The sequence below is a fragment of the Rhinolophus sinicus genome, chromosome 1 (genome assembly GCF_057876585.1).
Source record: "Rhinolophus sinicus isolate RSI-liver-muscle chromosome 1, RSI-T2T, whole genome shotgun sequence".
NCBI lineage: Eukaryota > Metazoa > Chordata > Mammalia > Chiroptera > Rhinolophidae > Rhinolophus > Rhinolophus sinicus.
The window spans coordinates 177,162,492-177,185,336 of record NC_142501.1 but is presented as its reverse complement, the minus strand read 5'-3'; the positions used below and the strand labels follow the sequence as shown (position 1 = coordinate 177,185,336).

General features: G+C 31.8%; 1 protein-coding gene and 1 pseudogene across 1 annotated transcript in view; one reads left to right on the top strand and one right to left on the bottom strand.

The window, feature by feature from the left end:
* The window catches only part of STPG2 (sperm tail PG-rich repeat containing 2), a 517,806-nt gene that overhangs the window by 381,462 nt on the left and 113,499 nt on the right, over nucleotides 1-22,845 (top strand). The gene's annotated exons all lie outside the window — the stretch shown is intronic.
* Nucleotides 19,222-19,699, bottom strand: LOC109452304 (large ribosomal subunit protein eL34 pseudogene; annotated as a pseudogene).

Genomic DNA, 22,845 nt, shown 5'->3' with positions numbered 1-22,845 from the left:
TTTTCACCTAGATTACTAAAATGGCCTACTATATATGGGCCTTTATTAAGTCTTGCACACTTCTAAGCCATTATTCAAACTGTTGTCAGTTTGAAACTTTGCAAGTGGAAATCTGATTTTCTTATGAAGCTTGTTGTTTTTTCAGTTGTTCCCTATACAATCTCAAAATTTTTTTAAAAAGGAAACAAAGAAAAAAAGGGCTTTAAACAATGTTATGCTTATTAATTACATAATTGCTTTGTTTTCTATATATTTTTGTTTTGATGGTTACTGTCTATTTATGGCAAGTGAACCTTTAATGGTATATTTTGGTCAATGTTTATTGAAAATAATATATATTCTGTACGTATTGTGCATAATGTTCTATATATGCCAATGAGGTCAAATTGATTAATTATGTTGAAATTTTCAACTATGTTATTGTTTTTGTTTGTTTTGGGTTTGTTTGGTCTGTTTATTATACCAGTTACTGACATAGGTGTATTAAAATCTCCCCTACTATGACTGTGGATATATGAATTTCTCTACTCATCTGTTAATATTTTCTTCACATAGTTTGGATTGTTTTATAAGTTAAACAGAAAACTAGGGATTTTTATTGAAATTATTTTTTAATCATTATGAATTATACTTTTTTGATCCCTAGTAATTATTTTTACCTTAAAGTCTTCTTAGTAAGAAATTAATATAGCCACACCTCTTTCTTTTAATAAGTATTTTGTGATATATCATTCCATTTCTTTACTTTCATTTTTCTATATTGGCATATTTTAAGCATGTTGTTTTGTAAATAACATGGCTTTATCTTATTTTTCAAAACTATTCTGACCATCTCTGTCTTTTAATTGTGGCTTTAGTACTTTTAAATTTTATGTAATTACTAATATATTTGTGTTTAAATTTACCATCTTGCTATATATTTTCTATTTCTTCTTTGCACTTTGTTTTTTCATTCCTCCTTTCTCATTAAGAAAGAGCTTTATTTATAAGTATATTAATTGTATTTAATTAATGACATATTCTTGTTTCTTCCCTGTATTCCTGTTTAGTGATTATCCTTGAGAATTCAACATACATTCTTGATTTATTAGTCTACCTATGCTAGTGGTATCATCAGCATTTCCTAAACAATGCTAAAAGCATGCAACACTTAGCTTCATTCACTCCCCTTTTACCTTTTGTGCTACTGTTATACATTTTTCTTTCTGTGTTATACATCCACAAGACACAAATAATATTGTTGTTTTAAGAAGTCAGTATTTTTTCTATATATTAACATAGTCACCTTTTCTAGTGCTCTTCATTCATTTCTTCAGTTTCATCTTTGCATCTGGGGTCATTTTTCTTTTAGCCTGAGAAAGTTACGGTTTTGTTTTGTTTTGTTTTATTGCAACCAATTATGTCAGCTGGTGACTAATTCATTTTCTTTTTCTGAAAACATTGTTATTACACTTTTACCTTATCTTTGAAGGATATTTTCACTGGTTAAGTATAGGAGAATTTTTTTTTTTAATCTTCAGAGCTGAGCACATTATCTACTGACTTTCATATTTCAATTGATAAGTCTGCTATCCGTTTTATTGTTACTTTTAAAAAATAACTTATTTTAGTCTTTGTATTTCAATAACTTGACCTTGATGTGGCTATTATGGTCTTCATTTTATTTATCATGCTTACGGTTTGCTGATCTTCTTCAATATGTGGGTTGATACTTTTGATTGTTTTGGAAAATTCTTGGTCATTGTCTGGTCAAAGATTGCTTTTGCCATAATCTCTTTGTCATCTTCTTTCAGTAGTGTAATTACAAATATGTTAAACCTTTGCTGGTCCCTTCTGTCTGTTGTACTCTATTTTGTTCTTTGAATGCATTTTTCTATGTTTCAGTTTACAAATATTTTGATTGACCTTTTTTTTCGTTCACCAATCCTGTTTTCTTTTCTGTCCAGTTTACTGTTAACCTCATCCAGTGAGCTTTAAATTTCAGATATTGCACGTTTCCAATTTTTACATGCCTTCTTGATATTTATAGAGTCCATTTCCTGATAGAATATGTTCATCTTCCCATCAAATTTGTCAATCTTTTCCCTAAGTTTTAATAACATAGTGATATCAGTTATTTTAATCTTCTTTGTGGACAACTCCAGTATTTGGATCATTTGTTCCTATGCTTCCATCGCTTACTTTTTGTCTTGATAGATGATCACAATTTCCTGCCTCTTTGTATGACAAATAATTTTTGAGTGTTAGTCAGACTTTGTGTGTAAAACAATTTTAAGTTTCAGCGCTATAATTCATTTGCCAACAAGTACTGATTCCCCATGGGAGGCTAATCAGTTCAATCCAATGTAGAACAGAGCAATATCAGGTTTGGTTTGCAATTTTAGTTAAGACCCAATTCACTTTTGGTTCACTTTTCATTTATCCCTATTCCTTGGACATGGTCCTTATGAGCTTTTGATTAAAAGCCTGGTAGATTTTTGTCTCCTTATCCCTGAAAAACTATGGGAGATTTAGCTTTAGAGTTTTGCCCCCAGAAAGCCTCAAAATAGGTCAGGTGTACATATGTCATGGGATACCTCCTTTAGTAGTATTTGTCTCACAAACAAAACAAGATGGAAAAAATGCCATGCTTCCCTTCAGGCCTATCTCCATCCTGTCCATTTACCAACATAAAGTTGACTGATCTGGAAAACTGGCCACTTGCCTGTGGCTTCTCAAGTTTCCAGTCACATAGCTCCACATGCCCACCAAATATTCTGCTGGTGTCTCCTTATTCCAGTGAAGTCACTTTGTGGGATCCTACTGTGATCCTCAGATCATACCCAGAATCAAATGCCCCTAGAGAAGAAAATAGATAGTGATAATCAGATAGCCTAGGAAAGGCTCATCCCTCTGGTATTTTAGTTTATCTAATCCTTATTGTTTCCTCAAAACTCCAGTATCTTAAAAAATGTGACTTTTTCAAATTATCTCTTTCACTAATTGTGACAATGTGAGCATTGTCCTTCTGTAATTTACTAGATCCTATTGAGAAGTGGAAGTTCCCCACACTTAACTGAAGCTTGTTGGTTCTTTCCTAGGATTCTCCTAACATTGTAAGAGTCTGTGCTTCTCTTTGTCATAATACTTTTCTCATTTGATCGTGATCCGTGTGTGTGTGTGTGTGTGTGTGTGTGTGTGTATGAGTGTGCAGGAGATAAGGGATCTGGGTTGTGTTTATTTGTCTCTGCCTCTAGACTGTAGGGTTTCTAGAGTCAGTGTTCCCAGCATTTTATCCATGATGCATAGGAGGTGAAGAGTACACTTGGAATTAATCAGTGATCCCAGGACACAGATTAGTAGAAGTTTAGAATCTTATGTTTCACAAGTTTATGGCTTTTCAGTCTCTATGGTCCAATACAAGCCCTTATTAGCTGTTGCCTGAAATACTTAAATTAGCTTATCATAAAGGTTATCCACATTCTCTCCATACCAATATGTAATTGAGCTCCAAAGATGCGATTTTGACCACAACACAAGATTATCAGCTTAGCCTGGTAACTATAACACTTCCACTTTGTATCTTTCACAGAGTTTGTAGAGTGCTTTGTTCTTAGAAGGCACATAATGTTATATTTAAGATGATTGCTAAGGTTTCTATTTTCTACAATTTTTAAGGATTAATTCTAATAAACAATTGAGTAACATTTATGTAAACATAAATGTTATGTACCAGGAGTACACAGTTATGATGTCAGTTGTAATTCTGAAGCACACATTACTGTTTTCCATCTTCAAAATGAATGCCCTTTTTCATCTCTCTAACACGTGGCAAAAGTGGGGGAAACAATTGTAGTTTTAAATATTTTATTTACTCTTATATAATGTTAAAAGTGCAGGTTTGTCTTGATTTAAAATCAAATACTATAAATACCTTCTATTGTTAACACCCAAATAAGGTGTTTTTAGATTTTCTTTTCATATTATATGACACAATTCCTCATTAGTCTATTCTTTTTCACACTTTTCTTTTTCATTTGGAAATTCTCTATGATTGTCTGAACAATGTGCTAATGAAAATGAAACTTCACTGTTCTTTACAGTTTATTTTAAGGCAAGATATTATTACAATTTCTTGTAAGATTTTTCTGAACCTAATTAAAAATTAGTACATCAAGTCTAATTTTTATAGATTGGATGTCTAAAACTCACAAGGAGGAATAAAATTTCATCTTCAACTTAAATGAAAACTTTTGCTGTTATGTAAGTTTTCATCTGAAGCTTTTAAAAAATTTCTCATAAATTGGAATTAATTGGTGGATTGTTTTTAGTTTCATATCCCACATAGAAGTCAAGTTATACTTTTTTCTACTAGAACTGTTTTGTTAATTTAAATAAATGCATCACTAGTTATTTAGGAAAAGAACGAAAATCATAAGGGTTTAGTGAGTTATCTGATTTGTTTTTAACATAATCTGAGAGGTATATGTCAAGAAAGACTGTGTTAACAAATAATTCCCATAATTATTTGCTTAAGAAAACACAGTTTATATCTTGTACATGTTAGATGTCCATATCGGTTTTCAGGGCTCTTCTCAATGTAACTGCTCAGAGACCCAGAATAAAAGGTCCCACCAACTCAAGCACTGCCAGTCACTCTGCCAGGGGTAAACTAATGTTCTGGAGGGTTCTACATTAGCCATTGCATGCTCAGTAAACATCACTCCCACTTAAAACTCATTGGCAAGAAGGAAGCATATGACTCAACTAATCGAAGGTAGGGACGGAAAAGGCAAGTAATGAAATCCTACTCTGTATTTGGGAGGCAGAGAACTAGAAGTATTAGAATAGTTACACAAATGTTTACTAGGGAAGATCTCCGCTTTTATTAGAAAATGTAGCTTATTCATGTTGGTGGTGATTAATGATATTATTTATGGCACTGTTCCTGTAGCCTTGTTTATTCAGCATATTTTCTTATAATTTGTTTTTACCATTCTACCTATTTGATTGATTAAATTGGGGTTGGTGATAATAGTGATGCTGATAACTACTGGCAAATTAAGTTGAAAATTTTAGAATTTAAAAACAATAATCTGTAATCCAATAGCACATCTCATTTAGCTTAGAAAATAACTACATATAAGAAATCTTCTTCCATCAAGTACTATCAACTTCTGTTTTCATCTTCTGGGTTAGATAAGTTAAGTGTCTTGAAGATTACGTATTTGCTGATACTGTTCATTGTAGGGGTGATAGTGAGCAAAGAGCAGGGGTATTCATTATTAAAATGAGAAGAATGTTGCTTGGGGGAGGTGGGTCATTTAAAATGCCCCCAAGGTTTTTCCAAAATGTGAAAAAAAACAAAAGAAAAAGAAAAGAAAGTGACAACATGGATGGATCTTGAGAGTATAATGCTAAGTGAAACGAGTCAGACAGAAAAAAGCAGAGAACCATATGATTTCACTGATATGTGGTATATAAACCAAAAACAACAAAAGAACAAGACAAACAAAAGAGAAACAAAAACTCATAGACAACAGACAATAGTTTAGTGGTTACTGGAGGGTAAGGGGGGTTGGGGGTGGGAGATGAAGGTAAGAAAAAAGAAAAAAAAAACACAAGAAAAAGAAAAGAAAGGAAAGAAAGCATTAGGCCCCTCCTATGGCTTTGGGTTCATCCTGAGTAAATGCTTTGATTTCTGATTGGATTGGTACTCGAGTGCAGTCCTATTTTATTAGTTACTTGTAGGCTAAAGATCCAGCTCAAATTATCTAAATAAAGAAATCCTCTGGAATATACCACTATTTGTGGCTGTCCTTTGTGTTTGGGCTTCAGACTTCCATTTTTGGTTTTGTTACTTTGGGCAAGCCTAATTTCTATGGATGTTGGGCTTGCCTTGTCATTAACATGGTGACAATAATAACTTCCTTTCAGAATTATAAACAGCAAAACACATTATATTAGAGTTATACTGAATAGTCCCTGGGACATAATAGGTCTTTCATTTGGCATTCAACTACTTGTAAAGCTAAAAGATTTCTCTGTAACTTAAACGTCAAGAACATTTCTCTTTCTTGCTTTGTGTGCATTTTAACAATCCCAGAGGAAATTCCAAAAAGCTCTTTGTACTAACATGCTGCATTGTATGTAGTTTTGGCTCTTGTTTTCCTATTTTTCAAACAGCACTATAGATTGATAAAAGAGAACATTCAGAATTTAAAATCATAGAGAGTAGAAAGTTTAACAAAAAAATATATTTTTTTCTACTGAATGTAATAATTGGTTATATGGAACATAGCTTAGAATTTAAAAATGATGAGAGATATTATTTCTCTCACATTATTTCCCATGGGTCCTTTTTTCAATTTTTCTTATTATTTTTCAATGATGTTCTTCTTCCCCCACATTCTTCCCCCTCTCCAAGTTCTATAAAGCTTATCTAAATACAGAAGTGTAATTTTGATATCAAAACCAGAATCCATTTAGTATAAACTATAGACAGGTTTTAGTTATATTTTATAAGAATCTTAAAGAAGTTGATATTCTTTTCCTATGTAATCCAAATTCTAGGATACATTTTAAGGAAGTAACCAGAAAAAAGGAGGGAAAAATGCTCAAAAGTTTTTTCATATAATTTTGTATGTTGTGAAAATTTTGAAAACATGTAAATATTTGATAAATTCAGGACAATTTTGTACACTATTAATTCCACATAGTGGATTAGTTTATTAAAATATTGCTTATAGGTAGACATGTATGTTGCAATGTAAAGTATGAAAAACATAATTGTAACTTGCACTATAATTTTTAAAAACATATATTCTTAAAGGTTATAAAGAAATACACAAAAATATTGACAACATTTATGATTAGGTAGGTGGTACATTTGAAATATATTTTCTTTTCTTCTGTTATTATAATTGTTTTCATATGACCATTTGTTGTAAGTAAACATGTTTGAAAAATATGGAGTCTCCTCATTGGAAACAAATCTAAATTATTAATAAATACATATGTCTTATAGCATCTGACTATTTCTATGGTGTAAATACTTCTACCATGGCTGATTTTAAACAACTAATTGATGGAAATTCTGGAAGTTTAACAACAGTTGTGTGAGCTGGTATGAGCCATTGTATCATTTCATGGATCTATTTAATCATCCTGAAAACTAGGTACATAAAGGGAAAAACTCAAATGTTTATAATCCTTTTACAATTGAATTATCTCCTGGATAACCAAATAGTATATAAGAAGTATATTCTTATAAATAATAATTTCAGCTATAAATGAATATAAAATCATATAATTAACTATTACAACTTTTCTGTCTTCAATAAATTAATGAATCTGGACTTTGTGCATCATTTGGAGGGGGGAGGTAGGTGGGGGAGAGAGTCTAAACTGCAGAGTACAATAGACATGGTCCCTCTATTGACTGTTTAATAGGGGAGAAAGAAATTAAAGAGATGTTTTTAGTTATGTGCTCTAATTTAATCTGCATATAATGACTCCCAGATTTACAAATTAGTTATGTGTTTTATCAATCCTCTCACTTTCTAATTCTGTTGCTAATACTATTTTTCTTTGTTAAGGTTTATATTGTAGACTCTACTAAAACCCTAATTTTTCTGGATGGTTTGCCCTACTTTCGTAAATGAATTCAATGTTTACTATCATCCCTTTACTAACCATACCTACATCATTAATTTTTTTTTGAATTCTCAATTTTTGAATCATGTTTTTGGTTGTGCAGATTTCAATACTAAGTAGTTAATTTTTAAGCCATCCATGAACTCATGGGTACTCTGATATGTTGTCTCATATATGTGGATGTTTGTCATTTGCCCTTATATCCAAAGGCAACTTGCTGGAGAATAATAATCTTCACTCACACATACTTTTGAACACAGTATTTCACTGTATTCTGGTATTAAATGATGCTTGATGAAATTTGAGGTGAGCGTGAATGTTTTTCTCTTTGAAGTTGATTTTTGTTTTCTACCTGTATACCTGAGGGATTCTTTATCATGGAAACATGATAGTTTAACCAGAATTTGTGTCATTTCTGAATGTTATGTTAAATTTCTTTCTGGTATATGATGTAACATTCAGATTCAGTTTTTTCTTCATGTCAAATAAATTTGATTGTATTACATTTCTTAAACTTGTTATTTCATTTACCAGATTTCTAATAAGTAGTTATCCATATATTGGATCATCTTAGTGTGTCTTCTTACTATCATCTCTCAATGAAAAATCTTTAATATCTATTTCTATTTTCTCTTAATTTCTTATGATTGCCTGAAATATTTTTTGTCGTTTATTTGACTTTTTATTGTATTCAGTCTGAGTCTTGCTATTTTTAATCTATACGTTCTATTTGAATATTTTGACTCTTGCTCTCCTTCTCTGTGAAATCTTGTATTTTAACTCATTTTGCTGTTTTTCATCTTATCTTTGTGATCCATTTTATTGACTCATAATTTTTCTGTATCTCAAAATGTTCTTGAGAATATACTTTTAGTCCTAGGATTTTATTTCATGTAAAGTCTTTGTTTTATCTTGCACGTGATGTTTCTTTTTTTTTTTCTTTTGCACTCTCCCATCTCTGAACTTTCCGTTCTTTTCTTTTTTTCCTAATACAGTATGTTTGCATAGTTTCCATATACTGTTTTCTTTCATTTTAAAAAAATCTTAAAATGGGCAGCTTTAAGGCAGATCTTATATTTGCTCTGACATATGTGAGTGAATTATCCTTGACATATATTCTACTTTTTAAAGACTGTTGTTTGTTACTCTATTTAAAGGCTAAATATTCTGACCTACGTGCATATTTGCATATTCGGCAGTATTCATAAATGTCTCCTGCACCTATTTGATACCTCCTCTCTCATCGTGTACTAGATCAAGTCCCTTCTCACTCAAAGACATCTCTTCAACAATTCTTCCCTAACCTCATTATTAGGTTGACCCAAAAGCAATTCTATCTCTTCTATCTCTTCCACTATGTGGAATTAATAGTGTGCAAAAATGTAATTGCAATTTAAAAATTTAAAAATTGCAAAAACTGCAGTTACATTTGCACCAACGTAATAGATATCTTAGCAGCCGACAAACTCCTGTGCTTGACATCCAGGACACCATCCTACCTCACTGATCACACATTTTCAGTTTTCTTTGCTGGTTCCTTCTAATCTCCCTAACTTATTAAAGTTGGGGTGCTTTTAGGCTCTGCGTTTCACTTCCTCTTACAGCCTTGGTGACAGCTAAATGCTATCTTTATGTTGACAAGATCCCATGTTTTACCTCCAGTCAGGATTTCTTCACTGAAGTCCAAACATCAAATCTCCATTTAGATATTTCATGGGCATTTCAAATTTATCGAAAGCCAAACTTCTGGCTTGACTCGTTTCTTTCACACCTAGTCAGAAAGTCCTATCGGCCCTACTTTCCAAATATATTCAAATTTCAACCTCATTTTATAGTCTCTGCTGCTACCACTGTCATCATCTATTCTCTGAATTATTGATACAGCTTCCTAATGGATCTCCTTACTTCTATGTTTGCTCCACCTCTTGTCTACATAGAATGTGCCAATTAAAATATAAATTAGATGAAGTCTCCCCTCTGTTCAAAACACTCCATGAATTCACTTCTCATTCTGTGTTAAAGCCAAACTACTTACAATGGTATAAGGCCCTATACAATACACCTGCCCCCACCTCCAATACAGTACCTCTTTTAGCTCATCTCCTGCTAACTTTCACATAGCTCACTCCATCTATGTGGCAGTGTCTAACTGGCTGTTTCTCACACTTGCCTTTTCTCTCACACCTGCTGTTTCTGCTGCCTGGTATCTTACCTTCACCTGTTCACATGGTTTATTCCCTTACTTCCTTTCCACAGAGGATTTTCCTGACCACTATATTAAAAACTGGAACTCCTCTCCCCCAAGGATTGTTCTATCTCTCTTCTCTACTTTAATTTTTTCTATACCACTTATCATAGTCTCATAAGCTGTAGATTTACTTGGGTTTTGTTCGTTTTTAGTACTGTTTCTAACTATCAGAATGTAAACGATATAAAACTAGATATTTTGTCTGATATTCACTGCCATTTCTTTAGAGCCTATAACAGTGCCAGATACATAATAGCTTCTCAGTAAAGAATGGTCAAATGAATTAATACAGAATAAACAAATGTACCTTGGAAGGGCTAGGCATAAGATGCAGCTCAGCATAATCCATGCTGTGTGACCAGGGTTCTTTTTCTTACTGTTTTATTAATTGCCATATCACGGCCCACTTATCCCAGCTAAAGATGTGGCACACCCATAGTTTTTAGATCCTTTACTTAACTCAGTATAACATCCTCAAATATAGAAATTCCTGGTGACAATTTCGCTCTCTGCTGATGTTACCCTGCATCACCAAAGTCATTTTACTTTCTTGAGTTTATGCTGATTTTCCCAGGGAATCACTGCCATTAGCTTTGCTCAAAATTACGAAGTGTTCATGAGAATTTCCAGGATTTTCTTGACCCATTGCTTCCCAAGATTGCTTTTTCTGGGGAGTAGGGGGAGAAAGGAGTTGGGGCAAGGAATGATACTTTCTTTTTACTGAGATTATCTTGTTCTTTCATTGTATCCCTTTCATAATTGGGTCCTGCTGGTGAGTTTTATTATTTTTATTATTTTTCTTCATTTTGTTACATTTTGATTGAAGGAGAATCTTCAGTACTGATTTAATCCTCTGTCTTTGCAGGAGGTCTATGAATTATATTTTATTTTTTTTAAATGAAGCGATAATTAAAAATAAAACAAGCTGTGCTATTGGCATGTTTTTGTTTCTTTGTTTCTTATTTTAGTTAAAATGTGCAGTTAATTGGTTGCAAGTTTCAAGACCATTATGATTTTTTTTTTCAGGATACTTTTTATTTTTACAGTTGTAGGTTTTATTGTGAGAATTTCTAGGTAGCATTTTCCTAAATTGTATATTATGCATTTTTCTTCTGTTTTTATACATGAAAACACTTGTTTTGTGATTTACAAGTCTTCATAATTAAACAACAGCAACATTCAGCAGTATTACATACATATAATCAAGAACAAAATGTCTTCTGAAATGTTAAGGCAGATCTTTATGAGGTTTTTCTTTTTTTTTTTTTTTAATTAAATTTATTGGGGTGACAATTGTTAGTAAAATTACATAGATTTTTTTATGAACTTGACTCCAAAGGCAATGGAAGTAAAAGCTAAAATAAATGAATGGGACTATATGAAACTTAAAAGCTTCTGCACAGCAAAAGAAACCATTGACAAAATAAAGAGGCCACCAAGTGAATGGGAGAAGATTTTTGCTAACAGTGCCTCCGATAAGGGGCTAGTATCCAGAATATACAAGGAACTCATGCAACTCAACAACAAAAAAACAAACAACCCAATTGAAAAATGGGCAGAGGACTTGAAGAGACATTTCTCCTATGAGGTTTTTCTTAATCTTAAACTTCATAATACAAAAAATTGAAACACATGAACTTTTAATTAAAATTCTTTTAATACCTTACTTGAAAAATGACATGTACCTTCAAAAGTACTTCACCCACTTGCAATATTACTCTTCATGAAAATGTTCTCTGCTAAAGTCCACCATTTAAAATTGGGCAGCATGGTTTGCTTCTGAAATGAAAACTGAGTCATTATTTGAGAGTGCCTAATGCCTGATGGACCCACAAACACTAAATTGCATATTTCTTTCTTAAAATTCCTCCATTTAATAAACATATTGCCTTAATTACATACTCCATTTTCAGGAAAGAAAAATCGTCTGTGAGCTTCTGATTTTCTCCAGGGTTCATTTAGTAAGGGATATCTGTAACTGCTTCTTCCTGCTCCCCTTCCTGCATCAGAAGAATTGGTCCCCATGCTGTTACTATTAAAATCTGTTAGGTTTCAGCATCAATAAGTTACTTTAAGGCAACAAAGGAAATGGAATAAATAACAGAAATCATGGGGATAATGAAAAAATATAGGAACCAGGAAAACAAGTACATGAACATGGAAAAAATAAAAAATTTGTTGTGATAGTTTGCTAATTTGTGTTTTCCTTATTGATGTTTTGAAAGCATATTCATTTCTCTGACAGACATACCATACCATAGCTCTCTAGGAGCGTAGCAAAAAGAAGGCACAGTAATGTGGCATTGGGGGTACATGGAGTATTTCCGTTTGCATTGCTAAAATTTTTTAAAGTCCTTACTCCATATACCAACCTTTAAATTATAGTTTCCAAGTATTGATTTTATATTGAGTGTACAATAATTCATATTAATTTATTTAGCTAATAGAAACTAGCATAAATCTGTTTATATAAGGACTTTAAATAGAAGAAGTATATCTTTTTCTATTAATTAGAAGATTTCTTTTGGTAGATGATTCCTCAAAATTGGAAAAATAATTTGGAAAACATATGATTGGACAGGAAAATATTGCCTTTTCCTGTTATATCAGAACTTAACTGGAGCATTTATATTAATGTTATATATTTTGTTTATGTGATCTGATCAATAATGTTAAATAATTGACATTCATTAAGTTGCTAGTTTCCTTAGATACTATAATTAAATTATTGTAATTCAATATGTAGTAAAGGTTGTGTTTATCGATAGTTTTTGTGTAATTAATTTCTACCTTTTTTTTTTAGGTTGAATTTACAAGTAGTCAGAATCATATATGCTGCCGGCATATAGTTTTCTGTTTGGATTATCCCTAGTAGCACTTGGAAAGTAATGGAAATAAGTAATAGTTCCAAACTATTTCACCATTTTTATTTTAAATAGTATTTATTTTTTCTGTGTAACTCATCTTGAATAACGCTTCTTTTGTCCTATGTAAAACAGTAACCACAACTTCTGCTTTTTTTAAAAAAAAGATGGAATTAAACATGACAAATTTATTTTTCTTAGCATTTTTATATGAATGTTGCTTTCTCTTCTTTCATGGAGTCATGAACTTCTAACTAAAGTATAAGAGCAGAAAAAAAACTTCTGAAAAAATATTTGGCAGACGAAGTGAATGCCTCATGGTGAGTCTCACCTTTTAGGAAAGTCAAAGTACAACCAAAGGTATATTTGTAAGAGATTATTAGACAAGAGAAATGATTCACATACTGCTGGGATACACATACTGCTCTGTGGGAACTTCTTTCAGAGTTAGGATTTTTCTGAAACAATGCATAAATTGTACAGGTATCTATCTGCACAAGCACTGAAGACATGAGTATGACTTTCCAACGCAAAGATCGTTTTATTTTCAAATCTAATATTTTCTTGCTACCTTCTATATTATGCAGTATATTTCACTGGGTAACCATGGCAGTGCAGTGATTCTCAGGTTAAAGCTTTTTCATGAAACAAAGCTTACATTTTTTTTTTTTTCTAGCAGCAGGAAACATTTGACTGAAAAGCAAATCACAATCTTTTGAGACTAGATACATGCTGTGTAATTCTGAGTTCAGCATGTATCTCTGGGGGTGTTATATATATATGTATGTATGTATGTATGTATGTATGTATATATATATATATATATATATATATATATATATATATATATATATGTGTGTGTGTGTGTGTGTGTGTGTGTGTGTGTATGTGTGTGTGTGTGTGTGTTTTCCTGAGGCAGTTCTATTTTTCTTTGCTTAGGGATACAAAAGACATTTTATTCAAGTACTAAAACTCTGTATTGATATGGATAAGAAGATATAATTGTTAAAAATCAAGTGAAAAATTGCAAATTATATTTTGCTTTCTCTGTATATTCTGACAGAAAGCACTGCTTTTTCTGTTTGGGCATATAAGCAGGTTCTTTGAAGATATTGTCATGTTTAGAGCAATAAAATTATAAAATGAAAGTCCTATAGAAATTTGCCTCTATTAATGTTAGTCATGTATAATTTATAAAACACATTTGCTATCTCTCTCTCTGATTTTTCAACAATTGTATGTATATAAATCGTTTTTTTGATTCTTTATTTAATATATCCATGAAATCTTACAGAGAAAATAACAACACAGTCCTCTCATAAGAGTAAAACTTTAGATGAAAAAGCCTGCAAATATTTAGGCTCATGTGGACAATAGCTATTTATTGATATATATAGATGTTAATAAGCTCAGTAAAGTAAATTACTTCATCTGTTTTTTTTTCTGAACCAAGCTCTTTGGATAGAATTCATGGGAACTTGAAATTTTGTTTACTTGATCGTTCCCTTGGTTGTTTATTTTTGTCTAAACATCCCTTTTTCAAACATTTAATATATAATTTTTGGCAAAAAAAAAGATTGTTTTACTGCTGAGAGACTAAGTTTATTTTGAACATTGTAAATACAATTAATTGAGATAGGTTTTACTTGCATTTACATAGTTTTGAAGTCTAAATTATTTTATTCAAACTCATAGTATATCACTCCCAAAGAATGAGACAGGATATTGCCTCATGGAATTTAAACATTAAATTCAATACTAGGAAGAAACTTCAAAAAGAGTAGCTTGTCCAATATCAAAGAATAAGAGACCAAAAAAATTGTGTGGGTTGTTTTAAGGCTATTATTTTTTTTCAAATATGTACTGTGCATTTTGAAATATTAGTGTTAGAAAGTGATGTTTTGTGTTTATGTATCAGATTTTATGCCATCTCTTAGTATAGAATAATGAAAAAACGTGGAGATAAGATGTTAGGGAAAAATACATAAATAAAATTTGGTGATTTTTATAAGGAAGTAGGACTAAACAAGTAGGAATAATAGAATAAAGAAAAGGAATGATTGAAAATAGAATAAGAAATATTCTACATACAAAATAAAAATACTCAACCAGAAAAAGCATGTAGTTTGCTACAATTCTTTTGCTTTTTAAAATGTTTATTATATATTCATTATTACATATCTGTGAGTACTCAGTTATACTCTGAAAGTAACACTAGAAATGTGGGTGCTAACAATTTATGTTATAGAGATTAACTGATACACTGTTATTCCTTAACTATATCAAAAACATTTCTTTTGATATTTGTTTTATGTCATCTTTATTCCTCATTTTTATTATCATCAATGTGTATAGTTTAATTTAGGATTATTATGATGGAACAATGTTAATATCAGATTGCAGAGAAGCTTGTGGGATGAGAGATTATTTTAACTATTTTTGAAATTGCAGTCTACTACTATCTGCTCTCTGGCCATAAATACTCAAACACTTCCTGCATGAAAAAAAATCCTTACTTCTCCCCCAAGAAGTCTCATATCATTACTCATTGGCTTGAAGTCCATTATCTCGTCATCTATATTGTCAACTTGGGAATGGTGCTTCTGAAGGCTGGTACCTAAGGTGTTGCTCCTTGGATATAGTTTTTCTTCATCCAAATCTTTACAAACTAGAAAGACAATCTGACCTTTCTTCATCCAACATACGTTGGGGAGAACAAAATAGGAGGACCTCAATAAACATATATAATGGGAAAAGAGAAAGATAGACTACACATAGAAATCATCGGTCCATAGCAATTCTAACTCCAGCTAGGCAGATTTTTCTGAGTTTCTTGGGAAAGCGTCTTTGTAGTTCTTCACTCTGCCAAATGAGTTGTCTTCCTTTTCTGTAACAAAGGCTTTTGTCTGCAGCTGAAAAGTTTTCTCAGCATGCCACCTGTTTGAAGGCATTTGGAGGCAAAGAGAAAACTATTTTAAAATATCTGTATATTTCAGCCCATGAATGTATATGTTCTTTTAAACCTTGTTGATTTCCTACATATAATTATAAATTTACTGCATTTGACAAATCCATACCCACAAATCTCTTTGAGGTAATCCTCTCCCTGCTTTGATTTAAGATGTTGTGGGACAATATTCTTAAAATATTTTGGTCTATGTGAGTGACTGAGATATTGCCTTAGGATGCTTAGGAGCCCATTTGTTTAGCAAAAGGGTTCTAGAAGGCACCCCCTGAAATTATTTGACAGCGTAACAAAGGGTTTTTTACAGACCTTTGGCTTGATTATTATCCTTGCAGCACTGTGAATTCAATCTTTGCATTGAAACAGTTTTTTACTTTGATAGTTCTGGTTGGAGGAGATGGCAAATAAGAAACAATTTCATCTTTGATCCCAGTTCATGGTTCTTTTATATTTTCGCTAAATCCTACTTGAAAATGGAACAGTTCCTCCTTTAGTGCATCTTAATATGGGCAGCTAAAATAAGATAATTGGCACTTTGAACATTTTGTATGAAGACCTTAGCAAGAGATTAGGAATGGAAGATTTTATTGAGACCATTTTGGAAATAATCTTCTAAAATATATGGTATAATACATTAGTATTTTAGATCTTTTGAACTTTTAGTCATCAGATATTATAATTTTTATGGTGTCTTCTAAGCTATACAATTTAGTATTCTATATAAGAAGGACTCCCTTGTTGGGGAAATATAATTAAAAATAAAATCTGCTAACTCAGAAATTTCTCTCCACAAAATATGGGAAAGAAAGAAAACATTTTTATGATTAAATGAGCTGTAAACCAGTCTGTGACGCACATCATAGGTAATCCCTAAAGAGATTACAAAGAAAAAAAGAATCCTTTATATAGCCAGGCAGATACAATTCACTAATACATGTTAAATGCCTGTATCTAAAGGAAAACAGAAACTTCTTGCTTGTTTGAAACAAGTAGGAGGTTACATCTTAGTCAAATGCACAGGCTTAAACTTCCAAGAAGACAGGGAGAAAGGGATTCACTTTCCTTGATGTTCATATTTCAAAAAAGATGGCTCCAAAGTCCACATGAAAGACTTTCCTAGGATGCAAAACTGGAAATAAGCTTATTGTGCTTTTAAAAGATTACATATATCTTAAGGCGGCAAAGAAAACATTTACAACTTCAAGTTGTCTAAAGGAAGGGAGGGAGTTCGCCAATCAGAAGAGGGAGGGAGAGTTCCCCTTCCCTTTTCGCACCATGGAAAAAATTTATTGTAGTGTTTTTAGAATTGTATTTACCCTTACATTCTACACTCTTCTTACCAGATGATCATTTAGTCACACACTGAGTACATATCAAAAGATTATTATGGCATTGTAAATTGTACCATTATTGGATACTGTATTTTGTTGGTTATGGTTCTCCAGAGAACAGAGAAACAGAGCAATAGGATACACACACACACAAACACACACACGATAATGATGAGATTTATTTTAAGGCATTATAAGAGACTTATTGTATTTATTATAATGAAGAGATTTATTTTAAGTGATTATGAAGGCTGCCAAGTCCCAAGATCTGCAGTGGGCAAACTGGAGACACAGGAAAGTGAATGGTGTAGTTCCAGTCTGAATGCACAGGCAGAGAACCAAGAGAGCTACTGGTGCAAGTTCCAGTGTGAATCCAAAGGAAAGAGAAGACCTACATCCCAGCTCAAATGATAGTCAGGCAGAGAGAGTGAATTCTCCATTACTCAACCTTTTGTTCTATTGAGGCCTTCAATGGATTGCATAAGGCCCACCCACATTGGGGAGGGCAATCTGCTTTGCTCAGTCTACACTTCAAATGTTAATTTCATCTAGAAACACCCTCACAGACATGCAAAGAATATTTAACCAAATATCTGGACATCCTTGACCCAGTCAGGTTGAGACTTAAAATGAACCATAAGTGATACTAATCATTAGAAAAGTATTCCTTACATTAATAGAAAAGTTGTACCAATTTTTACCCATTTACTCTAGGGCATCATTTATTTCCTTCCCTACATTGCATATATGAAGGAGTTTCTGTGGGAAAGATATACCAAATGAGGTGGGTTTGGAGTGGTTTATGAAATACTATTTTCTACTAATACTTGAAATAGTGGACTTAGTGCTCAGCTAAGATGAGGTTAACATTCCACCATAGATTTAGAAAGAATTAACAAAGACATTAGCCTAAAGTATCAAAATTAGAAAAAAAAGTCTAAAATTGTTTAAGTTAGTGAATCAGAAAGAGAATCAAAAATTTACCAAGCCAATTGAGGTTATAGCAACTAAATTCCCTACTCTATAAATGGGATTTAGTTACATATTTACTTGCCTTTTAGTGAATTTATTTGTGTACCTTTTGCCAAAGACTAGTCAGTGAAATGTGAGCAGAAATGAAATGTCTGTTCATAGGCAATGTTTGAATAAATGATAGCAGTGTATGTGTGCTAAGAATATGCTAAAAGAGTAAATAAATAAATTCATTAATAAATAGATTTATTAAGAGAGTGAATTAATGCTATAGTGATTGACTTGTGGAGATATCCAAAATATGTCATTAAGTTAATAAGCAACTTAAAGAATTATATGTATTATATAATGCCATATATTTATGAGAAAAATCTATTTATGTATATCTGAACAAAGAGAAAAATATAGATGGATCCACATGAAAAAATTATTAACTTTTATCTGCTAGGGAAATGGTGAGTGGTTTATTAACTTTTAAAAATACAACTCTTTCATTTATTCCAATGAGTACTCATTACTTTATAATTTTATAAAAATTCAAGAAAATAAATGTGAAAATAATGATATTAATTGAGGCTTTTCTCTCTAAAAGTCAAAAAGGCATCTGGTTCAGCTTCTAGGCTTTCTCCTCTTCTCTAAGCATCTTCCATGGTTCTGGTTTACCAAGGGATGGGGTCGTAGGAGCAGTTTGTCCTATGTTCATGCAATAAGGAAGCATATTGTAAAATATTTAAAAACAATAATCAAAAGTCAGCTAGACTTTTATTGTAACTATGTGCTAGCAATTCTAAACAATATCAGTGGTGACATTCCCCTCTCGCCATAGTGTCCACCCTCACTACCACCACCACCACCACTTTTTCATGTTCTACCTTTAATCAAGAAACTAAACTAATATAATGTTATATGTCATTATATTTCAATAAAAAATGTTTGTCTGGATAACTAATTTACTAACCTGTAGCTTCTTCTAATGTGTCTCATATTTAGACAATTTTGTCTCTAGTTAATCCTTTGCTATCAATAAAGTGTGTGTGCATGCGTGCATATCGTGCATATATTTTGGAGGTGGCAATAAGTAATTAATATGAACTACATTTTTGTTTTGTAAATCTACTTTAGTCACAGTAGAAATATACATTCATAAAAAAGGAAATGTCCTCAAGAAAGTTTATAGAATTTCTAATTCTATCTCAAAAGGACAACCAATGTTAGTTAACCTTTGGTGTGTATTATTTCAATAAGCAGATATGTCTTCCTTCTAATTTTTGTATTTGTTTATTTATTTGCCTTTTAATTGTTTTTATTACTCAAAAACATCTTCATTTTTTATTTAGTTTTCTGACTCTGTGCTTGGGTTTCAACACTCGTACAACAATTTTCTGTTCCTCGATAAGGAAAGCATGCTTGATCCTGTCACGGATACATGTAGCACACATGGATCCACTATAGGCCCTGCTGACATTTTTTTTGTTTGTTTTAGACAACCTCATTAGAACTTTAGGTCTCACAGCACCAACTCTGCGAAGTTTTCCTGGGCACACGCTATATGCAGATTTTGGTGCTTTCCCAAACTTCTTGGTATAAAGGTAAACAATTCTATTACCAGGGGTTCAGACAGCCTACTGTTGTGAGAAGCTGTATGGTAGAATAGCCTCTGATGGTATGTCAAATGCTGGACCATTCTAAATGCCTGCAGACACCGTCCCTGGAGGAGCCCTTCTGATCTTTTTAGACATAATCTAAACATAAACAAATTCAACCATTTCAAAATTCAGTTATATATTTTTCTAAGTGTTCTTAAATATGTATTTTCCTCTGTTGTGCCATTTATCAAGTTAAGTAACAACTTCATATGTATTCTGAATAGCTTGAGTTAAAAAGTACTATCTGTACTCAATGTACACATAAATGTTCTCAAATAAATTAGCCATTGTGAAATTTTGTATAATGTTTATTTTATGCATATGTAATTTGAGAATTCAAAATGAAGAACTAAATCTTTTTATTTACCATTTAGATCTACTTGCTTTATAAAAGTTGGTTTTGTGTTATATGTAAAATTAAAGAAATAATAGTGCTTAGATAAATCAATACAGTCAGAAAATGTTTACTTCAAATTTGAGAGGTATTGTATTTACAATATTAAACCTTAGCTGACATGAAACTCTTCTTAGAATGTTAATTTTTGTGTTTTTTTTTTTCAGTAAAACACTGTTTTAAAATTATTTTTTTAATAAAAAGGAAAATAGGATCAACAGATACAATTACAGCTGTGGGGGAAGGTTGCGTAGATACCTTAAGGCTCCACCACTTTTCTCTTAAAACCCACGTCCAAGATAGTCCCTGAGTCACCTTCTCAGAATCTCTGTGGGTCTGTAGAGCAGTATTTTAATATTTTATTGTGGATGAAATATTGTCTTATGAAGGAATCACTTCAATGACTTATATGATCCTGAAGAACATTTGAGAAATATTGAAATGATAGATATAGCATATTATTTTAATAATATGAATATTACTATTTCCTCCTACTGTGTTTCCCTGAAAATAAGACATAGCCAGACCATCAGCTGTAATGCATCTTTTGGAGCAAAAATTAATATAAGACCCGGTATTATATTATATTATACCTGATCTTATACTATATTATACCTGATCTTATATTATACCTGATATTATAATATCTTATATTATATTACATTATATTATATTAAAGACCTGGTCTTATATTACAATAAAATGAGACCAGGTCTTGTATTAATTTTTGCTCCAAAAGACGCATTAGGGCTGATGGTCCGGCTAGGTCTTATTTTGGGGGAAACACGTTATTGTTCCAACTAGAGACTATGGTCAGAAGATATTTACTGAGATTAAATGAGACTGAAGTTTAATTATGTGATAATATATTCTGCATGATATAATAGTTTATAACAATTCTATAAAGATTAATTTTGTACCATAAATCAAATATATTAAGAATTACATGTTCCAAAATGTACACTGGAAAATACTATAATATATTAAAGAAAAGATATATAAATACCAAAAACTCCTCTGCAAAATAATGACATTTTTCGCACACTATGTAAGTTACAGATACTATTTAGTGAAAAACTTTGACAAAGTAGCATAAATCAGCAAAGCAAAAGTGCCTCAGATCTCAATCAGCAGTGTTTTAAAATCACAGAGCTTTTATTAAAAGAATTCATCCACAATATTTCTCTAATCGCATTTCTTCCATATTGTATAGTATTGTATTGTATTGTATTGTATTGTATTGTATTGTATTGTATTGTATTGTATTGTATTGTATTGTATTGTATTGTATTGTATTGTATTGTATTGTATTGTATTGTATTGTGTTGTATCGCATCATGATATGTTGTATTATTTTATTTTATTGTTAATTATCAATCGCCTGAGGCAGAAGACTTGGATCCACATCACAAAATAAGTGTCTCGAATCTTACTTTCATTTTATTTCATAAAATAAAACCTTGTATTTTATAAGCCTAAAGCTCCCACATTCATAGCTTATCATATATAGTGGTTCTAAGAGCATCCACTATTATAGAAAAGTATCTTTTACTCCCATGTTAATTTCTACTTTTTTATATAATCATAGCTTCTAAAAATGAGGCATGCTCAAATATAATCTTCTTAATTGTCTGTCCTTTTGGTTATTCGTCCTTTCAATTCTGTCAGATCATTCCCTCACAATTCCTTGACCTGCACGTAAAAGTAGGCAAGGGATAACAAAGCCTTCGCTAGGCACTTGTGCTCCCTCTTGCCTTCCTGACTCCCTGACATAGAGATTTCTGCCTCAAAGTTTTAGCTTCTGTATCTTCTGTATCTATGTCTTTATGTGGCATTTCTCCAGATTCCTTTTTTGGCTCTTTAAGCTTGATCTTTCTATTTGCTTTTACTTGCATCTCTGGTTTTTTATCTTCTTTGTAGTCATGGGTCAGAAACAACTAATTTTACCTCTACTACCTTGTGAGTTCTAGACTCAAAAGTACAACTGCTTACTGTTTTCATTGTCCTAGCTCTCCCTCAAATGTCTCAGGCTCAAAATGTCCAGAACTAAACCTAGTATCTTCCTCTCTGATTTTGCTCTCCAACTGCACTGTCTGTGTTGGGGAATTATAGCAACATCCTACCAGTTATATTTGACTCCTTCGTCTAAATCATTGCAGTATCTAATTGAACAACCCACCCAATGTTTCCAGGAAAATCTCCAATTTTTTCTTCCAAATGTTACAGAGTTCTTGATACATCATTTCAGGTTTGGGTTATTTTATTACAAAAGGTGAAAATGATCACAGTAATTCCAAATTCTTCAGAGTGAATTCAGTTCCTTATTATAATATATTAACATACATTTGTAAAGTTTTATAAATGTTATTGGGTTGTTATTATAGAAAACTGAGCACTCTGTTAAGTCAATAAACAGGTGGATTTTTAACAATACTACCTGAATGTCATGATGATATATATTTGCTTAATTAAAAAAAATATTTCTAGCTGTGTGGCAGTATTTACAACCTCTGTTTTTCTTGCTTATTATTCCTAGAAAAGTAGCAGCTAATTTAATTGCCTGACCAGAATACCAAAATATTTTAAAGATCTTAAACTTTGATTGTATGTGATTTTTGTTGGGGTTCTAGTATAGTGTTTTGTTTCTGTGTGGAAAGAAGCTAAATAGCAGAGAGAAGGGAGTTTGTGGGTTTTAGTATCTGTGAGAAATCTGAAAGCAGCCTGACTAAATGAAATACTTTTCTCAAATATCTTTTTCTTCATTCGCCAGTTCCAATGCATATGCCAAAT